The sequence below is a fragment of the Lathyrus oleraceus genome, chromosome 6, assembly GCF_024323335.1.
Source record: "Lathyrus oleraceus cultivar Zhongwan6 chromosome 6, CAAS_Psat_ZW6_1.0, whole genome shotgun sequence".
NCBI classification, from domain to species: Eukaryota; Viridiplantae; Streptophyta; class Magnoliopsida; order Fabales; family Fabaceae; genus Lathyrus; species Lathyrus oleraceus.
In genome coordinates this window covers 288,966,387-288,990,027 of record NC_066584.1, presented here as the reverse complement: position 1 = coordinate 288,990,027, position 23,641 = coordinate 288,966,387, and the positions used below count along the sequence as shown (strand labels likewise).

The window sequence follows — 23,641 nt, the reverse complement described above, 5'->3', positions numbered from 1 at the left end:
TGATGTCTGTTACCTCTCCGTTGGTTTCGATAAACGTCGAGTTTTTCCTAGTTGTCCGTTGACATCTAGATGTATTGCTTTCTTCCCATTCATCTGTTGATGATTGGCTACCTCTCCGTTGGTTTCGATAAACGTCGAGTTTTTCCTGGTCGTCCGTTGACGTCTAGTTGTGACTTCTGTTCCCATTCATCGTCTTTCGATGTCTGGATGTGGCTGTACCTTTGAATAAAATCAAAATCCCCAGTAATAAATATCAGATCCAGTTGAAGTTACTGTTGGATCCCCACAGAGTGCAAATTTCTACGGTTCTTTGGTATTCAATCCCTGTTTACCCTGAAAGTCTGACAGTCGTTGCTCTCATCCGTTCGGGTTCACAATTGATTGAATAGGGGCAGCTGTAGCACCTCAAATTTGCACCTCCCATTTTGTACATTCATTTTCATTTTAGGTCATTAACATTAGCATTGTCCACTACATAGCATTGCATTGTCCATTGCCTAGTGCAAGTCATCAGTCAAGACTGGTCAGGAGATCCAGTTGTGCAAGCAAGCAAGTGCATTTCCTATGGAAGCCAAGCCCTAGGGTTGGTTCATTAAGTTCATATTACCTAGGGATCATTTTGAAGTGGTTTGACCAAAGGTTGGATGCTCAAGGCTCATCAGTCATTGATCAATTCATCTGAAACCCTAGAAAGTCAACCAAAGTCAACTGTGCATTCAACCATGGATTTGAAGGTGGGAGATGGTTAGAGAGGCCTCATTCATGTCCATACAAGTCTCATTTGACATTTCAAACATCAACATTGAAGAATTTGAGGTCAGATGAAAAGTTTCCAAAAATAGTAAGTGACCTGTAATTTGAAATTGCCAAAAATGGAAAGGTTTTCTCCTCAAGATTAAATCATCAAGCAAGCTTCAAATGAAATTTTGTCCAACATGAAAGTTGAAGATCTTGCTCTCACCTTTCCAAAAAGTCCAAGAACATGAATTTCTCATGTATGGTTGAAAAGATATGGATCAATCATTGCCAAGTGAATTTGAACTTCACAAGTGCATAACTTTTAAACCATAAGGCCAATTGAAGTGGTTCTTTTTGCAACATTTCTCTCTTGATATGTACTATCCAATTCATGCATCATAAGCCATGCCTTTTGATCACAAAAATATTTGCATTTTCATTTGAATTTTGGAGGGAAATTCCAAATTCAAAAATTATGCATTGTTTTCATGTTGTATCACTTGCATTTGGCTAAAAACAACATTTCCAAGTGAATTAAGACAGATTTTGTGCACTGTAGCATTGGCATGCATGCATAAGGTGAATTGACAAATTGGCATTACACTTGGTTTTCATTAATCTCATTTGCATTGCCTAATTGTGATTAGCATACATCATTAGTGCATCATATATAAGCATAAGCCTAACAGAAAACAGGGTTAACAACACCAGAATTCAGATCTAGATCCAATTTGCACATTTTTCTCTCTCACTTTTTCTTCAATTTTCTTTGTACACATTGCTATTTCCTCGAGTGATTCATCATCCACAAGCATAATGGAGCATTGTTGAAGCTAGATCCAGCAAGAATCGTGCAGATTTGAGGACTGTTGAAAGTTGCATCCATTAATGGCAGTTGAAGATTTAAGCAATATCAAGCACGATTGAGCACTAATTCTTCATCCATTCATTCATCTAATCATTGGAGATCATCTGTTTCTGCTTTTCAGGACTTGAATCAACCAATTCCACTTCTGTTTCTCCAACAAGGTCAGAACTCGAGTACTTTAATTCATGAAATTGATGTATGCATGCTATAGATCTCTCATTGGTGATTAATCTGAGCTTTGTTCCATGAAATTCCATGAAGAAATGACTTAGTTCTGTTGATTTTTAGTTTAGCATATGAATGTTCTTGGCCTCGATTCTTTTGATATAGTTTGAATTAGCATTAACCAAGCCTTGATCCGTAATGTATGTTGCAAGATGAATGCAATGGTGTATTAGTTTTGCATTTCTGTGCACATGTGTTCTTGAGCTCAAGAACACGTATGAAGTTGTTAGGGTTTATGTTCCAGAACCATGTTTGATCCTTCCTAGCGCATTTCCAGATTCGTGCATGTGTTTGTGAGAACTGTGCCTTCTGATTGGTGCATGCAGCGCTCATGCAGCGCTCTGATTGGCCAGAGCCAATCTTAAGTGAAACGGTGCGTTTAGCACCAGGCGCCACATTTTGAAATAATACTCCCTTCGATTCTGGCTGATGCACATTTCGAAAATGCCATTCCATTTTATTTCACTTCTTCATTCATTCATGCCATGCTTCATTCATGTTTTTTATTTTTTCATCCACTTCCAAAATTCATAACTCCATAAATAATGATCCAAATGACCTGGGAATTTTTGCATGTTGTTCCTCATGATTTCTAGTTTTTTATGACTATTTTTCCAGAAATTGTGCACGGTTGGAATTTAATTTTTCCTAGGGTTTGTGTATGCATGTGCTATCTTGTACCTTGCTTGCCATTTGCTTTGTGAAATGATGAATTTTAATCCAATGCTCTTGAAACTTTGCATGCTTAAACTAGACATATTGAGGGACCTTTTGGTGTTGAGTTTGCATTTTTAGCATTTCTGGTTGTTGAGATGTGATCTGATTAATGTAGGTGTGACAATGTGTGTCACACCTTTGCTTGCTCAATTTGTTGATTTTCTTTGCCATGCCAAATAAATGCCAAATGATGTGATTTATTGCATGATGCTTCTTCTGGATGTTGAGATTGATGATGAAATTTTGTGGAATTTTTGGATTCATTTCTGATTTGTTTGAGATTTTTCTTTCTGGATTGCCATTTGTGGACTTTTGAATAGTCATGAACTTCAATGATTTGTGAAATGCTGGTTGTGTATCCTATGATTGTGAAATTTTGCACATTGTTTCTAGACACTTTGAGGTTTGCTTTGGCTTTGATTGGAGGTCTTTATCACTTGGCAATTTTGTTTTAGGCTTGTGCTAAGTTGATGTAGCATTTGATGTCCTATTTGAGCTTGTTTGTGCTTACCTTGACTTGATGAATTTGATTGCTATGCTTAAATTTTTCCAAATACCTTAAATTTTGGTGTGATGATCATGTGATGTGTGCTGTTTAGCCATGATTTTTCTTGAGATTTATTGAATCATTTTTGAATTGATGTGGATTTGTTTATTCTGTTGCTTCAATGAGTTTCGAATTTGCATGCCTTGCCTTATATGATTTGTGAAATAAAATTGGTTGATGCTATTGACATGGGACCACTTGTATATTGTTCTTAATTGATTGATATTGATTCATGTCAATTTTCATGTTCTGTTTTGGATTATTTCTTCCACTTTAATCCTTGGCCTTGTCCTAGTGGTTTGTGCTTATGTTTGAGCTTTGTTTTCAGGACAAGAAGCATATGGCCTTGAGGAATTGAGTCATTGGTTTGAGCTGCCTATTTGGTTGATGTTGATTAACATTGAGCTGTTTTGTAGGTGATTTAGCTCATTTGAGTTGAGCTTGTGCCTTGCACATTGTAGCTTGCACTTATTGTCTGTTTGACTATGTCTGTTGACTTTTGGATTGTCTATTTGACTTTGTGAGTTGTGTACTGATTGAGTTAGATTGTTTTCAGGTACATTAGTTGCTTAAGTTCTTTGAACTTGCTTTTGCTGTTGCCTGGTTGCTTAACCATTTGAGGTATAACCCACTGACTTCATGTAGTCTGGAAGACCTGTCCTGTTACTTGGGCAGGCACTTGTCTGAAGCCCTCCTTAAGAGGCAATGCTTGTGTTTGTTTATGGTTGTGCCAAGCAGGAAAAGACCTCTATGAGGCAAGTGGCAGATAAAAGAGATGTGCAATCCATCTCCTGCTATTCAGTGTGTCATCCCTTTGCTCACACACCTTGTGTTGATGCATTATGGATATTAACCCAAGATCCATGTTGAGTCAGTCATGTGGAGAAGAGTTCCAACTTTCTGAACTCCCACGCTTTCATTTGTCTGAAGCTCTCCCAGGCCAGGGATAAGAGCTGTGAAGTCTTATCTTCACTTCCCATTTCATCTGCTTCACCCTAACTCTCAATGTTAGGGTTAAGAGCTAACATCACCCGATTCCAGTTGGCTTGTGTTTCACAGTCTAACCTTGTGTGAGCCCACTTTGTTTGTATATAGTGTGTGCTATTTGTGTGAATGTTTGTGTTGCCTGTGCTGTTTAGGATAGCTTGCTCCCTGTGCAAGTTAGATAGAAACTTCAACCTAGGACCATGGTGAATTTACATGATAACTATTAGGCTCGAGTTAGTCTCCCTTCTAGTTTGTCATTTCCCAGTCTCTGGTTAGGTTAGAAGTTCTTTCCCTGCGTAGGGGAACTACGTCGCCCTGATCCTCATACCAGATGAGGTACGTAGGCAGGAGATGAGCTGATCTCTCCGGGCGCCCTTTTGTTTTGTTTGTGTGAGTTGTTTCTCCTTTTCTGGTTGGAGTCCGATGTAAGTCCAGTGATTGGCATTCGGTTTCCAGTTTCTTTGTTTGGAGTCCGACATAAGTCCAGCGATTGGCAGTTGGTTTCCTGTGTTTGTTGGTTCGGAGTCTGATGTAAGTCCAGCGATTGGCATCGGTTTCCATGTTTGCCGGTTTGTGTGGAGTCTGACGTAAGCCCAGCGATCGGCAGTCGGTTTCCTGTGTGGTTTTGTTTGGCGTGCGTTAGCCGAGCTACGAGTGCTCTGATTCTTCTTTAGTCCGAGAAGATACGAATGCATAGGATGCGACATCCTAGCGAGCACGTTTCCCCCTGTCCCGAACTACGTCGACTCTGATGTCTGTGTCTGACAGACTACGTAGGCCCAGGATGCGATATCCTGCCGAGTTAGTTTCTCTTGTTTTCTTGTGTCTCTTTCAGCCAGTGTTTGATGTTTGTGAACGGCGTTTTTAGCAACCTTTATCCTTCCTTTTGTGCATGGATCCCGTCGAGTACGACGGATGCGTAGGGGTGCTAATACCTTCCCTTCGCATAACCGACTCCCGATCCCATCCATCTCTGGTCGCGAGACCATGTCTTTTCCAGGTTTACTTTGAGCGTTTCCTTTCCCTCTTTTGGGATAAATAACGCACGGTGGCGGCTCTGTTGTTTCGTTTTCCCGCCGGTTTTTCGCGTAATGCGACACTTGAGAATCGTTGTCATAGTCAAACACAGTGCCTTGGATAATTATTTCATGTGGACCATCTCTTCGAGCATAACCAAACTGACGTAGGGCTAAAGCAGGATTATAAGTAATACCTCCTCTTATCCCCAGGAGTGGTACATTAGAGAATTCTCCACAACGGTCAATGATGATAACATTTTCTTTGGGTTGGGGACACCAATGGATGTCTGAATGGGATAGCGACATTATCCTTTGAGACCATTTCAAATTTTGCTCATTCTTTAAGACTGATTGAGGAAGGTGCGACATAAACCACCTAGATAATAAAGGTACGCAGCACATGAGAATCCCTTGCCTTTTCATAGTACGAGTGTGAAGGGAATGCAAAATGTCTCCAAGCAAGGTGGGCACAGGGTTATGAGTGAGAAATATCCTAACAGCATTTATGTCTATGAATTGATCCGGGTTAGGAAATAGCACCAAACCATAGATTAGTAGGGCTAGAACATCTTCGAAAGCATGGACATTCATAACCTTTAGGAATTCTCGGGCCTTATTTATCAGAAATTTGGCAAGTAAACCCTTAACTCCACTTCTTGTTACCCAATTAGTTTCAATGTCGGACTTTGTCATGTGTAAAGCCGCGGCAACTTCTTCAGACTTCGGAATCTTTTCTAAACCACTGAAAGGTGTTTGATCAAGGATATGTATCCCAAGCAGCCTGGAGAATTCTTCTAATGTGGGTACCAACTGATAATCTGGGAAGGTGAAGCAATGATGTTTAGGATCGAAGAACTGGAATAGAACTCTCATCATATCTTCTTTGAAACCGGTGGTAACTAAATTGAGGAGAGAACCATGTTTCTTGATGAACTGAGCATGATCGGGCAGTTCTGACACTAAATCCTTGAGTTGAGGAGAGATCGCTACAAGATTGATCTGGATGGTCTTCCTGGAAGCCATAGCCTGTTTAACAGAGCAAAGTTAAACCCCTAAGTCCTTGAAATGGTTAGTACAATGTCATGATGTTATGATGTTATGATGTTATGTAAGTAACAAACACAAACAAGTCACACCGCAATCATTTCTAGGTTTTAAGGCTTGCATGAGTTCCATAGGTAAGTACCCTCCCCACTGAAGTTTGGTTGGTTCCACCTGTCCTAGAATAGTAACCGGGTTCTAGAAGGATCTCAAATCATCGACCTTTCCTTAAGTCCACTTCAGTGTAACACCAAGCGGTTGACCAAAATTTCCCTAAAGTCCAATCTCAAAGAGTGTAGTATCGAGTATCAACCAACCCCAGTCGGAACCGAAGTCAGTTATCTCACTACTTTCTAATGGCTAGGATGAGTCAATTAGGGTTCTAAAGGTCTGGTTAATGCTTTGATGACACCACGCAGACGCCAAATTTTTCCTCAAGTAAACATGAGGAACATCAGGACATCCAAAGTGTCACATTAACCGTAGCCATCATTTTAACCATTCTAGTATACGCCGGACAGTCGCGATGATCTCTTGCTACTTACCTAAGGTACACTAGATCCGGGTGTAGGATCTTTCACTCAAGCATAGAATACCAAAACAATCCCTTAAAAGTAAATCAGGCAAAGGAACAATTCGAAAACATAAATGACCTTTTTTTTTAAGGTAACCTCTCTTTTTAGGTCCCCAGCAGAGTCGCCAGTTCTGTTATACGGTGAACTGACTTTTGTGTTTTCCTTTGAAAAGCAATGTCGCGGATAGCAAGAGTTGCCACGACTTTTCTTTTATCCAATAAGGAAAGGCGGAAAAGAACAGGAAAGTTCTTGATTAGATTTTGGGTTCGGGAGGTACATTATACAAAGGGAAGGTGTTAGCACCCTTTGTATCCATGGTTATCCATGGGCTCTTAATTGCTTAGCTCACTTATGTTTTCCTTGTTCGAGAAAGTGTTTGAGAAATGTGGTGTGTTTAGAACATATTTTGAAAGAAGAGTTTAACTTTATAATGATTCTTGTACGAATGTATACAAAGTGTTTATCTCGTTTGATTTTGAAAGATGTTTAGAAAGATATAACTCGGCGATGATTATGGTGCGAATGTATACCAAATGGTGATTTTCTAAAAGATGTTTCGAAAAGTGAGAGGTGTGAAAAGTATTTTAAGCTGTGAGCAAGCATTTAAGAGTTATACCTAACCAAGGTCTTTATAGGTATTTCCTATCCTTAGAAGGGTAAAAATGTCCTTACTATTGAGAAGTAGTCTTATCCTTTGGATATAAAGGGACATCGTAGGATCGTCGATCGGTCATTGAAGGCAACATTTGTAAGGATACCTTAGCATTCGAAGGGACGATCATCATTTAACCGTAGGCTACCACGAAGGGTCATCGAGGGACAAAGTCATGTATTCGAAGGCAACATTCGAGGGACTATGATGATTTAATCGAAGGGTCTTTGCTAAGGGTATCCATACATTCGCGGAACATGGCCGTAATATCGTAAGGCACCAAAGAGAGGGCCCATATCATATGTTCGAAGGCAATGTAATCAGTCAAGTAATTAAAATAAATCTTCACAAGGGTATCCCACAAATAAAGTGGAATACCTAGCAAACTGTCTCTTCAGGAGTATGTGAACCCTCACAAAATTCAACAAACGGGTTAGAATACCAAGCTAGGGTGCAACCAAGAATTGCACCAAACAAAGAATCACAGCAATAATGGTGTCAGGCAAACAGCGTGTAGATGCAATAGAAAACATGTCAATCAAGTACAGAACAGATTAGAATGCAACTGGAAAAAAACAAATACTGTCATATTCGCTACTGCCTCGCCTAGCGAGGGCTTGGCGAACCCTCGCTACATGTTCGCTCAGCGAAGTGCTGGCGAACGACTGCGGGTTCTGGGTTCTCTTTTGATAACAGTGCGATTTCCAGAACCCCAAACCCTATGGCATCCATTACAGAAATTACATGGTTAAACATTCAAGATATTGTGTTACACATTCATGCATACTTAAACCCATATGCAAAACCTAATGAGAAATTCAATCATAATGCCTCATGTATTTGCAGGTTTCTCTTCCACAACAACTTATGTTTCCTGCTCTAATTCCTTCATAGGTGTATCAATGCTTTGTGATTCTTGAATTTCTTCAAGCTCTACTTTCCTCCCACTGATTCCTTTGGAAATAAAATCCTTTTCTATGAAAACTCTAATTCGAGCGACAAACACTTTGCCCTTAGAAGGATTGTAAAAGTAATACTCTCTTGTTTCTTTAGGATACCCCACAAATAAGCATTTGTCAGATTTGGGCTCAAGCTTAGTTGAAATTTGTCGTTTCACATAAACTTCGCAACCCCAAATCTTCATGTAAGACATATGTGGTTTCTTACCAGTCCATATCTCATATGGTGTCTTCTCAACCTTTTTGGATGGAACATGGTTAAGTGTAAAAGTTGTTGTCAATAGTGCATGTCCCCAAAAGGAGTTTGGAAGATTGGAGTAACTCATCATGGATCGGACCATGTCTAACAAGGTTCGACTTCTTCTCTCAGATACATCGTTCCATTGGGGTGTTCCAGGAGGATTAAGTTGGGATAAAATCCCACACTCTTTCAGATGGTCATCAAACTTTAGGCTTAAATACTCACCACCTCGATCTGATCGAAGAGTTTTAATATTCTTACCTATTTGGTTTTGTACTTCATTCTTGAATTCCTTGAACTTTTCAAAGGACTCTGATTTGTGTTTCATTAAATACACATAACCATCAATATGTATGAGGGCCAAAAGATCATTAGCTCTTTCACCTTTTCCTGTGAATGGAGACTTTGTCATCTTTCCAATTACACAAGATCTGCATGTCTCATATGATTCATAATCAAAAGAGTCCAAGAGTCCATCTTTATGGAGTTTGGAAATGTGTTTCTCATTTATGTGGCCTAATCAACAATTCCAAAGGTAAGTTGGATTTAACTCATTAGGTTTCATCCTTTTAGTATTACTGTTATAAATAGGCATTTCAAGATCAAGGACATATAGCCCGTTATTCATTTGTGCAGTAGCATAGAATATATCATTCAAATAAATGGAGAAACAATTGTTCTTTATCATAAATGAAAAACCAAACTTTTCCAAACAAGAAATGGAAATAATGTTCCTGCTAATTGCAGGTACATAATAACAGTTCTCTAACTGAATTATTAAACCACTAGGTAAAGTCAATACATAAGTTCCTACGGCTAAAGCAGCAACCTTTACTCCATTGCCAACTCGTAGGTCAACTTCACCTTTTGCCAAATCTCCACTCCTTTTTCGCCCCTGCACATTGGTACAAATGTGAGAACCGCATCCAGTATCTAATACCCATGATGCAGAAGTAGATAAATTAATTTCAATAACAAAAATTCCTAAAGTTGAAGTCTCTACTCCATTCTTCTTATCTTCTAGGTACTTTGGGCAGTTTCTCTTCTAGTGTCTGGTCTTACCGCAATGGAAGCAGGTGCCTTCCTTTGATATGCCTCTACTAGGCTTCAAAGCATAAGCAGTGGGTTTGGGTTTGACAACTTCCTTTCCTTTCCCTTTATCACCCTGCTTGGTGGGTCTTTTGTTCTGTCTCTTTCCATTTCCGATCATCAGAATGGACTTCCCTTTTAACTTCAGATTCTACTTAGCAGTTCTTAACATGGTTAGCAGTTCAGGAAGAGATTTGTCCATATCATTCATATTGAAGTTAAGGACAAATTGATTGAATCTATCTGGCAACGATTGCAAAATCAAATCAATCGCAAGTTCCTTTCCGAGGGGAAAACCCAACCTCTCAAGGTTCTCCACATACCCAATCATCTTGAGCACATGGGGACCTACAAGGGCTCCCTCATCTAACTTGCCTTGAAAAAGAGCTTTTGAAACTTCAAACCTTTCATGCCTTGCCTGCTCTTGATAGAGCATCTTCAGGTGTTCGATCATATCGAATGCTGCCATGTTCTCATGTTGCTTTTGCAACTCTGAGTTCATGGTAGCTAGCATGAGGCAAGCAATTTCATTGGAATCATCGACATGCTTCTTATAAGCATCTCTTTCTGCCTTAGATGCAGAACTAGGAGGTTCCTCTTCAGGAACAGGTTTCTCCAAGACATACAACTTTCTATCATGTTTGAGGACAATCCTCAAATTTCGGTGCCAATCTAGAAAATTTGTCCCAGACAATTTTTCCTTATCAAGGATTGATCGTAAAATATTGTTAGAGGTGTTTGTTATCATGGTAACCTACACAAAAATAATGAAAATATAAGTATCAATTGAAATTCTAGTTATCAGACTTTGGATGTCACACAGGTTGTTATGACATCCAATTCTGCACAGACAGGGATTATGCAGAACTTAATTATAAGTGCAGTAAATAACACAAGTAATTGTTCACCCAGTTCAGTCCAACATGACCTACATCTGGGGGCTACCAAGCCAGGGAGGAAATCCACTATTAGTAGTATCAATTCAAAGCTAAACTCACCCGTTTACAACTTATCACTTAATCCCTACCCAATGCAATTTCAATCTTAATCTAAGATCAGAGTTCCTACTCACTCCCCCTCAATCACCTCAGTGATATTAAAAACACTTTGAAGTCACACTTCAAAAACAACTCTTGGTTATGCTTCACAGCTTAAACCAAGATACACAGCACTCACGCTTAAAAGCTTTGAGTGACACAACACTTACAACTCAATGAACACCCTATGCCAAAGCAATCATCTATTTGATAATGACTTGGCTTACAAGATACGTCTAATTCTAGACTCACAAAAATACAGCAGTGAAGTAAGATGGACACACTAAATCTTCACGCCTCAAAATCCCTGAAACTGAATGGAGGAATGCCTTCCTTTTTATATTGCAGCACCTGGGCTTTTGCACCTGTATTTTCCTGAATTTTAGGTCACATACGTTCCCTCAAATTCAATATTTAGGTTGCTAACAAATAGGCTATTTGTTAGGTTCATTGAATGTAGCTTGGTTGTTGATTTCCTGGATTTTCTCTAAGCTGTTGACTTCCTAAAGAATAGCCTGAGAAAGCTGTAACAGAAAACTGAACAACCTACAATTTAGCATATGCTGTCAGGCATGAATGTCACGACATTCAGCTTGACATCAAGGTCCATATGCTGAGTCTGTTTTCCCAGAAAACAGACTGTACAAATCTGCTGACCTGTACATGATCAATATGACCATACTACAGTACCAGCTTACATTAGTAAATGTCAAAGTGTCCAACTTAACATTTACACAATTGGCCTTAAGTTAGTTCTGCTATTCTCTTGAATAACAAACTAAGTAAAGTGCTGAAGTATAGCAGAACACCACTCTGCCCAATCTTCAGTAGCTGCTGTCAATGATGAATGTCACAACATCCAGTTTGACATTCAATCAGTAGGCCTTATGCCAGGTCTGGTTCTTCCTTGATAACCAGACTGCAAGTGAATACTAAGTTCTAACAGAGCTTCTGTTCCTTAGTATCTGTTGACAGGTATGAATGTCACAGCATTCAATAATCCTGTGTTAGCTAGTCCTGCAATAACTACAATGTAGTTACATATACATGTCATGACATCAGTCAAGACATTTGTGTTTTACCATACAATGCAGCCAATTAAACACCTACAAACTCCCCCTTTGGCAAATTTTTGGCTAAAACACTTTGATCCCCATAACAGAGTTCATGGCAGCGGAATAAAACTAGCTAATACACTCAGAGTGGCAGCACACTCACACACATGGAAGTTAAATAAAACTTCACATAGCAGCACACATATATTCGAAGTTGCACCTAAACTTCACACACATATCAGCAAACACACAGAGGCATACAACAGTGTGCACACAGAAGTTAACTACACACTTCAACACACAGCAGCTGTAGTAGGGAAAACTTCAATCTGTTATGAAAGGGTACCTGTTTTAATACTAAAGTTTAACAATGTAAACTTCTGTTGTCCTGGGGTATCACTTGTCACTCCCCCTTTTTGTCAAAAATGTTGCCAAAGCAACACTTTAATATACAGACCCACAAAAGAAATATGAATTACACACATAACAGAAAAACAGCAACAAAGGGATTAATCCTCTGCCTCATCATCAGCCTCCTCATCAGCCTCCTTTTCAGAGCTGGCCTCTTCCTCCCCCTCAGCCATTTGCCCTTCAGCTCCATCCGTGTCCTCAGCAGTAGACTCCAGCTGCAAGATGAGCTGTTCCAGTGCATTCTTTCTAGCTCCCAGCTCTTTGCAGGTCTCCTTGAGAACTGCAATGACATCAGCTTTGTCTGGTTGGTGGCTAGTTTTGGAAGTCTCTCCCGATGTCACGACTATGTCCGGGACATGCTTGCCCAGGAACAGCTTGTAGCTGAAAGCCAATGGACTTTCCCTTCTCCTCACAAAGTCATTCTCTGTCAGGATGTGTGGAAATTGATTCAGCACAACTCCACATATTAGAGAGGGGAAGGCAATGGGACCCTTTACACTGAAGCTCCCAGCATGCTTCATTGTCTGATCAAATATGTAGGCACCATAGTCCATCTTAGCTTTGGTTCCCACTGCATAGATGAACTTCCCTAATGCCATAGACACAGTTGACTTGTGGTTAGTGGGTACCCAGTTGGCTGATCCAACTTTGTGCAGCATTGCATACTTGACACTTAGTTGACTAGCTACTAGCTTCCCTTTGAGAGGCCATTTTCGGACTTGCTTTGCTGTGATGACTTGACAGATTGTATTGTCAGTCACTTCAAGCTCAGGTTGCTCTTCATCCGCTCTTCCCAGATACTGATTTATTACAGAGGGGGAAAAAGTCACACATTTGCCGCGCACATAGACCTTTCGAAATTCCTTGGATGTCCCATCGGCACACTCCTCTGACAGATTTACAATAAACTCCTTCACCAAGGTCTCATAGCACTTAGGAAGTTGTGACACTGTTCTCATCAGCCCTGCCTCCTTGATGAGATCCACAATCTCTTTACAGTCCATGGCATTCTGTGCCAGTTCTCTTTCCAATGCCAGCCTCTTGTGGTACACATACTTCCACCTGTTAACACTGGAGGCAAAGTGGAAGGACACATTGTCAATGGGAACTTCTGGGACACTGGTTGCCAACCTACTGGAAGTGGGCTTCTTCCTGGACATGGATGTTGTGACATCACATGGGGCATCAGATTCAGATTCCGCCACCACAGCTTTGGTTTTCACCTTCTTAGGCACCTCTTTGCTCCAAGCTTTTGTAGGTCCATAGCTTTTCCTCTTGTGTGTGCTTTCTGACTCTGGTTGCTTGTGAGGGTTTGGTGCACCAACTTCCTTAGAGGGGGACTTCAACTCCACGGCCTTTTTCTCCCTTCTGGTCCTGACTCTCTTGGCTATCCTAGGAACAACTGTAGCCAGAAGATCATTGTCTGAGAGTTCTTCCACGTTAATCGTCTCAGCCCTAGACTTGTCCTCAACATTTTGAGTAACCTTGGCCTTCTCACTTCTCACCTTGCCTGAGGGTTTTTCAACCTTTGATCCCTCATGAGCATTTGGTTGCTCAACATTGTCAGTGGCATTTTTGCTCAACACAACAGCTTTCTCTTGACATGCAGCAATGTCAGGAATGATTGTGTTCAAGGGAACAGAAACCCCAGGAACATCTCGATTGCCAGATAGTATCTGAGTGACGATAGTTGCAATGGAGTTATGTACATACCTTGACCCTTCCCTTGTGTGTTCATCAAGAGCGATTTCTGATGAAAACCCAGTGACCGTTTCCTTAGGTCTTCTTGCATGGGACGAAGTTGCTGCGTCCACAACTGGTTCCTCCCGGGTAGGGTGGTGAGACTCGGTGCTGTGAGAATCAGACATGGTGGTGTACGAGGAGGTGTCGGATTGACGAGCCATGCTGAAAATTGGAGAGGGAAGATGAATCGTTTCTTTGGACGAGGGTTTGCACGAGTGGAGAATGAAACGACTGAATGTGAAACGCTTTGTGCAGGAGAAAGGTCTATTAGATTTTGACCACTCAGCGCTCACCAGATGTCTAATAATTTGACTTATTAAACAGTAGCTAACTAACTTCATTAGTTGCTATAACTTTTCAGATGCACACCTTCCCTTTTTGTCCTCACTGTACAATGTCATGACATTCTGTGTGACATTGTACTCTGTCTGCATCAGGTTCCTCCAAGCTGGAGGTGACCACCTGCCTCCATAGGCAAGGTACTGAGTTTCTGCAGACGTCAATAACATGCACCTCTGTCTATCCCTCGCTGTCATATCAGTTATATGATGGCCAAAGGTATCCAAGGGCTCATTACTTTTGAGCAGACACTTTCCATAGTATGTCCTTTTATCTAAGGACAGATATGAGGCTCTTCTCATAGTTCCCTTGGAAATGCTCTTCTTCACTCCTTTTACCTGAGGTGCATCAAGTTTTCCATGTCCCACCTTCCCTTCCTGATCTCCCTTGGTCAAAGGACACTTGGGGGGGTTGATAGAGTCTTTAGATTTCCATAGATAGCAATTATCTTTGGATCTATCTCCTCTCATCACTTCTTGATTGACCCCATTCAACACCACACATCCTCCCTTGGTAAATTCCACCTTATATCCTTGGTCACACAGCTGGCTTATGCTTATGAGGTTCACAGTTAGTCCTTTTACTAACAATACCTCACTCAATTTTGGAGCTTCTGGACAGTCCAGCTTCCCAACACCCATGACTTCTCTTTTAGTTCCATCACCTAATGTCACAGACTTGGTGTGAGAGGGATGTAGATTCACCACTAGGTAGTTCATCCCAGTCATATGCCTTGAGCAACCACTATCAAGGTACCAATCTTGTTTGGTATGTCCTCTTGAAGAAGTGTGAGCAAGGTTAGCAACACACTGTTGATTCTCAGGAGAGAAGTGCATCTTAGATGCCAGCTGCTTAGGATTGACCTGAGGTGTCTGCTTAGCCGCCCATGTTGGTTTCTTAATGGGAGCATTATGAGTAGACACCTTTTTCTTGGGCCTACCTTGAGGGGTCTGGTTTGGGTAACCATGCAGCCTGTAGCAGAATGGTTTTATGTGACCGAATCTACCACAGTAATGACATTTCCATCTCTTGAATTTCTTCTTCTGATGGTTGTTCATTCTGGTTCCTCGATGTTGTGACTTTGAATGAGACATCCCTTTGGACTTCTGAACTTTAGCCTTTGGGCGTTTGCGTTCAGTTGAGGATCTTTTCCCAAAGCCTAGACCAGATGTGTTTCCAGACTTCTGTCCTGTCTTCAGGATTTCTTCCAAGATGTCAGATCCCTTATTCAACATTTTGATGGATTTGGTCATTTGGTCTAGCTTAGAGATTAACAACGAAATCTCACTCTTCAGACCCTCTATGACTTTCAGCTGCTCTAGTTTCTCAGCTTCTAGTTCTTTGATGAGTTTCTTATGCTTTTCTCCTTGGATGCAAACTTCTGCACTTTTAACACATAATTCTTTATATGAAACAGCAAGCTCATCCAATGTGAGTTCATCTCCACTTGAGTTATCCTCTGAGGCACAAACACTAGTCAGAGCATTGACTTGTTTGGCCGATTCTCCTTCAGATTCACTCTCAGAGCCTTCTTCTGACCAGGTGACAGATAACCCTCTCCTTTGCCTCATGAGAAGGGTAGGGCAGTCAGCCTTACTATGACCACATCCTTCACATCCATGGCACTGGATTCCCTTGCCTTGGTTGGCCTTTTCTTTATGAGTTGATCGTTTCTTTATGTCAGATGGGATGTTCGTAACATTAGATTTACCCTGTTGATCAACTTTCTTTATGAGCTTGTTGAACTGTCTCCCAAGCATGGCTAAGGCTTCTGATATACTTTCATCACCTCCAGTATATCCTTCTCCTATAAGGACTATGCTTTTCTTCTTCTCAGCATACTCACCTAAGCCCATTTCAAAGGTTTGGAGAGAACCAATGAGCTCATCTACCTTCATATTGCTGATGTCCTGAGCCTCCTCTATGGCAGTGACCTTCATAGCAAACCTCTTAGGCAAGGACCTGAGAATCTTTCTTACGAGTTTCTCTTCAGTCATTTTCTCACCTAGTCCACCAGAGGTGTTTGCAATTTCAAGAATATTCATGTGAAAGTCATGAATAGTCTCATCCTCTTTCATCCTCAGATTTTCAAACTTGGTTGTCAACATCTGAAGTTTTGACATCTTCACCTTGGAAGTACCTTCATGAGTTACCTTGAGGGTATCCCAAACTTCCTTAGCTAGTTCACAATGGTGCACCAGCCTGAAGATGTTCTTAGTGATTCCATTGAACAGTGCATTCAAGGCTTTGGAATTTCCAAGAGCTAATGCCTCTTGTTCCTTGTCCCAATCTTCTTCAGGAATCTGCACACTGACTCCATCTTCACCTGTCCTCATTGGATGTTCCCATCCTTTGTTGACAGCTCTCCAGACTTTGCTGTCTAGAGACCTTAAGAAGGCTATCATACGAGGCTTCCAGTCATCATAATTAGAGCCATCCAACATGGGTGGTCTATTTGAGTGTCCTAAATCCTTGTCCATGGTACTAGAAAGTAACTTCCCTAGATCTCACCCAGAACTTCACAGGCAGGGTGCCTGCTCTGATACCAATTGAAATTCTAGTTATCAGACTTTGGATGTCACACAGGTTGTTATGACATCCAATTCTGCACAGACAGGGATTATGCAGAACTTAATTATAAGTGCAGTAAATAACACAAGTAATTGTTCACCCAGTTCAGTCCAACATGACCTACATCTGGGGGCTACCAAGCCAGGGAGGAAATCCACTATTAGTAGTATCAATTCAAAGCTAAACTCACCCGTTTACAACTTATCACTTAATCCCTACCCAATGCAATTTCAATCTTAATCTAAGATCAGAGTTCCTACTCACTCCCCCTCAATCACCTCAGTGATATTAAAAACACTTTGAAGTCACACTTCAAAAACAACTCTTGGTTATGCTTCACAGCTTAAACCAAGATACACAGCACTCACGCTTAAAAGCTTTGAGTGACACAACACTTACAACTCAATGAACACCCTATGCCAAAGCAATCATCTATTTGATAATGACTTGGCTTACAAGATACGTCTAATTCTAGACTCACAAAAATACAGCAGTGAAGTAAGATGGACACACTAAATCTTCACGCCTCAAAATCCCTGAAACTGAATGGAGGAATGCCTTCCTTTTTATATTGCAGCACCTGGGCTTTTGCACCTGTATTTTCCTGAATTTTAGGTCACATACGTTCCCTCAAATTCAATATTTAGGTTGCTAACAAATAGGCTATTTGTTAGGTTCATTGAATGTAGCTTGGTTGTTGATTTCCTGGATTTTCTCTAAGCTGTTGACTTCCTAAAGAATAGCCTGAGAAAGCTGTAACAGAAAACTGAACAACCTACAATTTAGCATATGCTGTCAGGCATGAATGTCACGACATTCAGCTTGACATCAAGGTCCATATGCTGAGTCTGTTTTCCCAGAAAACAGACTGTACAAATCTGCTGACCTGTACATGATCAATATGACCATACTACAGTACCAGCTTACATTAGTAAATGTCAAAGTGTCCAACTTAACATTTACACAATTGGCCTTAAGTTAGTTCTGCTATTCTCTTGAATAACAAACTAAGTAAAGTGCTGAAGTATAGCAGAACACCACTCTGCCCAATCTTCAGTAGCTGCTGTCAATGATGAATGTCACAACATCCAGTTTGACATTCAATCAGTAGGCCTTATGCCAGGTCTGGTTCTTCCTTGATAACCAGACTGCAAGTGAATACTAAGTTCTAACAGAGCTTCTGTTCCTTAGTATCTGTTGACAGGTATGAATGTCACAGCATTCAATAATCCTGTGTTAGCTAGTCCTGCAATAACTACAATGTAGTTACATATACATGTCATGACATCAGTCAAGACATTTGTGTTTTACCATACAATGCAGCCAATTAAACACCTACATCAATAACATATTTAATTAGACCTTTAATTAAATATGCGCCCACTATTTTACTCAAAATAAATGACCCTCACCATTTGATTCGGAAAATCCCGTTGGAAGATTTTCTAGTGGATCGAGATCCACATTTCACTTTGTTTTAAGTCCGCGTAGGCGGATTACACAAAACTAGGTTATTTAGGTAGGAACTCCTTCCAATTGTATCTAATACAGCTCTTGAGTATTTTAGTTGGGTGAATAACTCCTTATTCCGATCCATCACATGGATCATTTCCAACTCTTGCTTCTAAACATATATAATCGTATTATAATTTGTTCAGTTAAGTTTGACCCATTGTTTTAGCAATTGGATATTACAATTATTCAATTGCACCTTACTAATATAGAATGTGCACCTCGTGTAGGCGAAACCTACAATGTTCGATACTAGTCTTGATGAGTGCTAAAACTTGGAAAGCATAAACTTAATATTTAATTTGAGGGAATTTGCAATTATTCTGATCTCACCGGCTTATTTATCATATAAATCGTCTCCCACATGCATCAACATGCATTCACATGCATCAACATACATACAAAATGAAACAGTTATGGCCCCTAGCGCAATTGTTCTCCTAAGCCAATGAGAGAACCTAAGCTAACCTAATAACAATTTAAGCTTCTCCAAGCAAGATCTTCAAGGTTATCCTCCTTTGATATTGTATTCTTCTCTTTATTCATAACATTACATTACATAAAAGAAACTCGTTTTACATACGAGGGAGTGAGATGAGAAAAGAATTTACATTAAGAGATTAAAAGAGAGGCACGACATGCAGGTCGTATTTTAAAATCCCAAAACAAAATAAAGGAAATCTAAGGCCATAACCAATCACCACAAGACAATAATAATAAACATATTATTATTATTAATTTAAATTCTGTTAATTAAATAAACCAAATTAAATTTCAGCAACCGATCACACTACGCAAAGTTAGTCGTGGGTCTTGCTGCACGGTTAGCGGACAGTGGTTCCTTACGAATGGCGATCCAAAACGTAACAAAAATAAAAAAAATTATCCTTTAGTGATCCTTACGAATGGGCATGATCAGTGATAGAATCGTTACCTCTTGTGGTGATTGAAACCTTTGATGTAGATCTAAGGAGTGATCACGAACGTTGAATGGTGACAACGCCTCTACTCAATCCACACGAACGGATTCCTTCAATCTCAGTGCTAGCTGCTACGAATGAAGTCTTTGAGTGTGTGTGTGTGTGTGTGTGTGTGTGTGTGAGAGAGAGAGAGAGAGAGAAACGAAATTTCATGTACACAAATGCTTCTACACAAGGGTTCTATTTATAGAACCACTTGTGCGGGTTGTAAGCTAAAAAGCCCACTTAAGTGTATGTGGCGCATATCTTATGATATACCAAAATCACTTAAGCATGTGGTATCTTACCATATTTCGTATTCTACTTAAGTGCACCGTACCTTACGATGTTCTACAATTCACTTAAGTGCATTGTATCTTACGGTGTTCCTTATTTAATTTATCTCTCATCAATCCGTCCTTTTGTGTGTGACCCTGTAGGTTCTCGCGACATTGGTAATTATATTAAATCATGTATTTAACATAATAAACAGTGAGCGGTATCTAGCAACACATCAGTTCTACCTGAGACACGAAAATGTCATATGATCTGACAAATCTTTTGTGCTAATACTTATGTGTACAATTACTCATTTATCCTTATGTCTATATTGAACACAAGGCATAGACCTTGTAATCCTTGTCCAGTTCAATATTGGGCCCTTAGACATTTATTCTGTTACGCAGGATGGGCAAATTCCATCTAGGTCACTCATGTCCCTCATCATGCTTCGTGGATTACCCATCAACTGTCTTTATGGTCATCCAGTTACGAACAATGTTTGATCAGCAATAAGGCACTCGACTCAACATCTAGGGTCCATAGTGGTTTTAGATCGAAGGGTGGTATACACCACTATCACCATGAGAATAACTTATGACACTTTGCATAACATTTTATATAGTATTCTCATAGTGGGTCAATCCAGTATAAATATTACTCTTAATATTAATACCTATGTTTAAGACTTGATAACTCCTTATCCATGATCCATGAGACGTGATCATCAGTCTATATACATAATAGTCTTAATGCTTTAATATTATCCCACTTTAAAACAAAGCTCGACTACAGATGCTTTAAGAATAATGTCCTTATGTTTAATGGGATCTCATGATTAAGTCACACTTGATTCATTAAATGGGCTAGCTATTCTAGTGACTTTATTAAATAAACATAATAAAGAAAAAACCTTTTATTATTAATAAATAATTCGATGTAAGTACCAAAAGTATTGGCCTCTAGGACTTACACCAACAATGTTTTCTTGAAAGAACAGGGATCTTGAGACATTGAGGATGTGTTGACGTTTCCTTCCAATAATGATATTTTTTAGGGCATTCCACACATGATCTATGATGTAAGATTCCTTGGGAGTTATTAATTTTTTTTTCCACTGTCTATGAGAATACATTTTAACTTGGAAGAAAACTGGGTGTTTATAAATGAAATGAAATTAAGTAAATGATTTCTAGTTTCACTCTTATGGGTCATAAAAGTAACCCAAGTAAATCAAGTATATTCATAAAAAACGATTAGAAAATATCTCTTATTAATGACAAAAGGGATTGAGTAGGGTCCGCAAATGCCAACATGTAAAAGAGTAAAGCCATTAGAAGTAATGTTAATACTATCATAATATGGTAAATGTTTGTGCTTAGCTAAGTGACAAAAGTGACAAGAAAAATCTTTTTTAATGCTATGAGTGATGTTAGGAAAATAGAAGATAAAGTTTTATGAATTGAATTAGAGGGATGCCCTAATCATCCATTCCAAAGACTAAAAGAAACTAATTGAACATAATAACAAGTGAAATGGCAAAGGGGAAAAATATATGACCTGAGCTTGAAGAACATATAGGTCCCCATGTCTACCAGCTGAACCAATCACTTTATTGGAGTTCTTCTACAATATAAGATATTATGTGTTAGTGAGCTGAGATAAAAGAATGAAGAATGTATAAATTTAGTTTCTAAAATCAAGTTAACATTAAGTGTTGGAATGTAGTCAACATTAGTTAGGGTTAAAGAATCTGAAATATAAACAGTTCCTGCAATGTTAGTCAGAATAATAAAACCATTAGGGAGTTGCGTGATTATAGGAGTGACATAAGAATAATATGAAAAATTGTTTAAAGTAGGAGTAATGTGATGAGTATCACTTGTATTAGTTACCCAACGTACATGTGGCTTACCATCCACGGAGGTGGAGCCAGAGTTAATGTGGATAAGGGAAGTATCAGACACATCAGGAGAAGGAGAAGATACTCGTTGGTGAAGAAGTTGAAGGATATCATTTATATTGATCTTGGATAGCAACTAGAGAGTTCTAAGAGTTTTGAGGAAAATTTGAAGAAACGTCAATAGGAGTGGAATCAATGGTGTTATTGATATAAGCTTTTGTGCTTTTTTAATTATAACCTGGTGGATAATCGTGCTTCATGAGATAAGTCTTCATAGCATGATTTGTGCATCCACAATGAGTGCAAACTCGTTGAGAGGAAGATCCACATCTAGTATTAGAGCGACCTCTACCACAATAAGAGTTGGCACCACGAGCTCTCCCAATAGTGGGAATGGGTTAAAAATGCATAGCCATGGTGGGATTATAAAAGAGAGAAAGAGTATATGAACATCATTCCAAGCCAATGACCATTAATTAAACCTTGTCAAGAGAAGGAAAGGGGTCGAGCAGAAGGATTTGAGACTGAACTATGGAGAATGGTTCATTGAGACCATTTAGGAATTTGATTATACGATCTTGAGTTTTGTACTTTCGAAGACCAGATGCAACTCCACATGTGTAAGGTATAACACATGCAAAATCTCAAGTGGGTCGGAGAAAATCAATTTTCTCCCAGACAAAAGTCAGCTTTTTGAGGTGGGTAAAGCATCTAAAGAACCCTGATGAAGGTGGGTGAGATTGTCTTGAAGGACAAAATTTTAAAAAATGTTACCTTGAGAGAAATGATTTCCTAACATTTTCTAAACTTCATGAGCAATATCGATCCATGAGATGGATTAGACGTTGTAGTCAGATATGGAATGGTGAAGTTAGGAGAGGACCATGTTATTACAGTGGAGCTAAGGACCAGAGAGGGTGTGATGATAAGAGGTTGAGAAAAAGTTTCATCAATGAAACATATATTATTTTTGGAAATTGGGCAGCTTTCATTACACGAGACTATGAGTTGTGATTTTTGTGGTCGAGAAGGGCCGTAACAAGGACAGTGGATGGGTTTTCATTGGGATGGAGATAATATGAATTTGAGGAATTTGTACCGAAGTCTAAGTAGGTGGAATCATACATGAGGATGAAAAAAAGATAGGGTTTGAAGTTGATGAGAGGGATGAGGATTAGGGTTCAAAGTTTATGGGTATATTTAGAGTTAGGGTTCGAAGGATGAAGAAGGGAAAATGTTTGGATCTGGAGTTTTTGGATAGAGAATAAATTTGTTGAGGAGAGATTGGTCCAAATTGGTTTGACTTGACGATTGTAGAAAATGGAAGAGGATATGAGGTAAGGTTTTGGATTATGATGAAGTTGGCGTGAAATATGATTTTGTGTGGAGAAATGAGGTAGTGAATGAGATATTGTTCTTGATTTTTGATGTTTTGGATTAAGGTTGAAGGTGAGATTCTTGAAGAGGTGGATTTTTGGATTTCATTTTCTAGGATTATTGGATGTTGGTTGAAGGAAATTATTAAGAGGGGTGAATGTGTTCATAATTTTGGGTGAAGTTCTTGATTTTGTTGGTGGGAATTAAGGCTCGAGAAGAGTTTCTTGAGTATTTTAATTTCTAGGTTCATTTGGATGGGTTTTCTAGGTTGTGTTTGAAGGTATTCTTGAATTTTGGTTTTTGTTCTTGAGGTTTATGGGAATGGCGATGAATATGGGTGAATTTCTAGGAACATCGACGAATGTGGGATGAGAGAATTTAAGAGTAGAAAGAGGAAAGAGGGGAAGAGAGAGAAAGAGAATATGAAAGAATGATATAAGAATAAGAATGAATCTATGTATATATTTGAAAGAATAAGAGTGAAATCTTAGGAGACCAATGAGGAGGTAACACGAGGATTGAGAGATTAAACTAGATAAGGATGAAGGATAATTGATCTGTCGAAATCTTGAGAAACCAATGGGAAGTGAAATTTGTTGGTGATAATGAAGTTTGACGTAGAGAAAGGAATGAACACATGTTGAAGGAAAAAAGGGGAGGATTAAAGTTGATGTGTCATATGATATCATATCAACATTTTACAAAATAAATAAAATCATTTTTATTATATGAAAACTTGCAACAATACAGGAGTAGGACGACCGTCTTTGAGAGTGTGCAAGGCAGACTATCGCACA

General features: G+C 39.4%; 1 long non-coding RNA gene across 2 annotated transcripts; it reads right to left on the bottom strand.

The window, feature by feature from the left end:
* Positions 1–18,644: 18,644 nt before the first annotated feature.
* LOC127098361 (uncharacterized) lies at positions 18,645–23,265 on the bottom strand. Of its 2 annotated transcripts, none has more exons than XR_007793341.1 (2): positions 21,469–23,265; positions 18,645–21,190 (listed from the first exon to the last, which is right to left on the bottom strand). It is a non-coding gene; the product is annotated as an uncharacterized LOC127098361 (long non-coding RNA). The 2 variants fall into 2 exon arrangements; XR_007793342.1 differs by having other exon boundaries at positions 21,480–23,265.
* Positions 23,266–23,641: the final 376 nt, after the last annotated feature.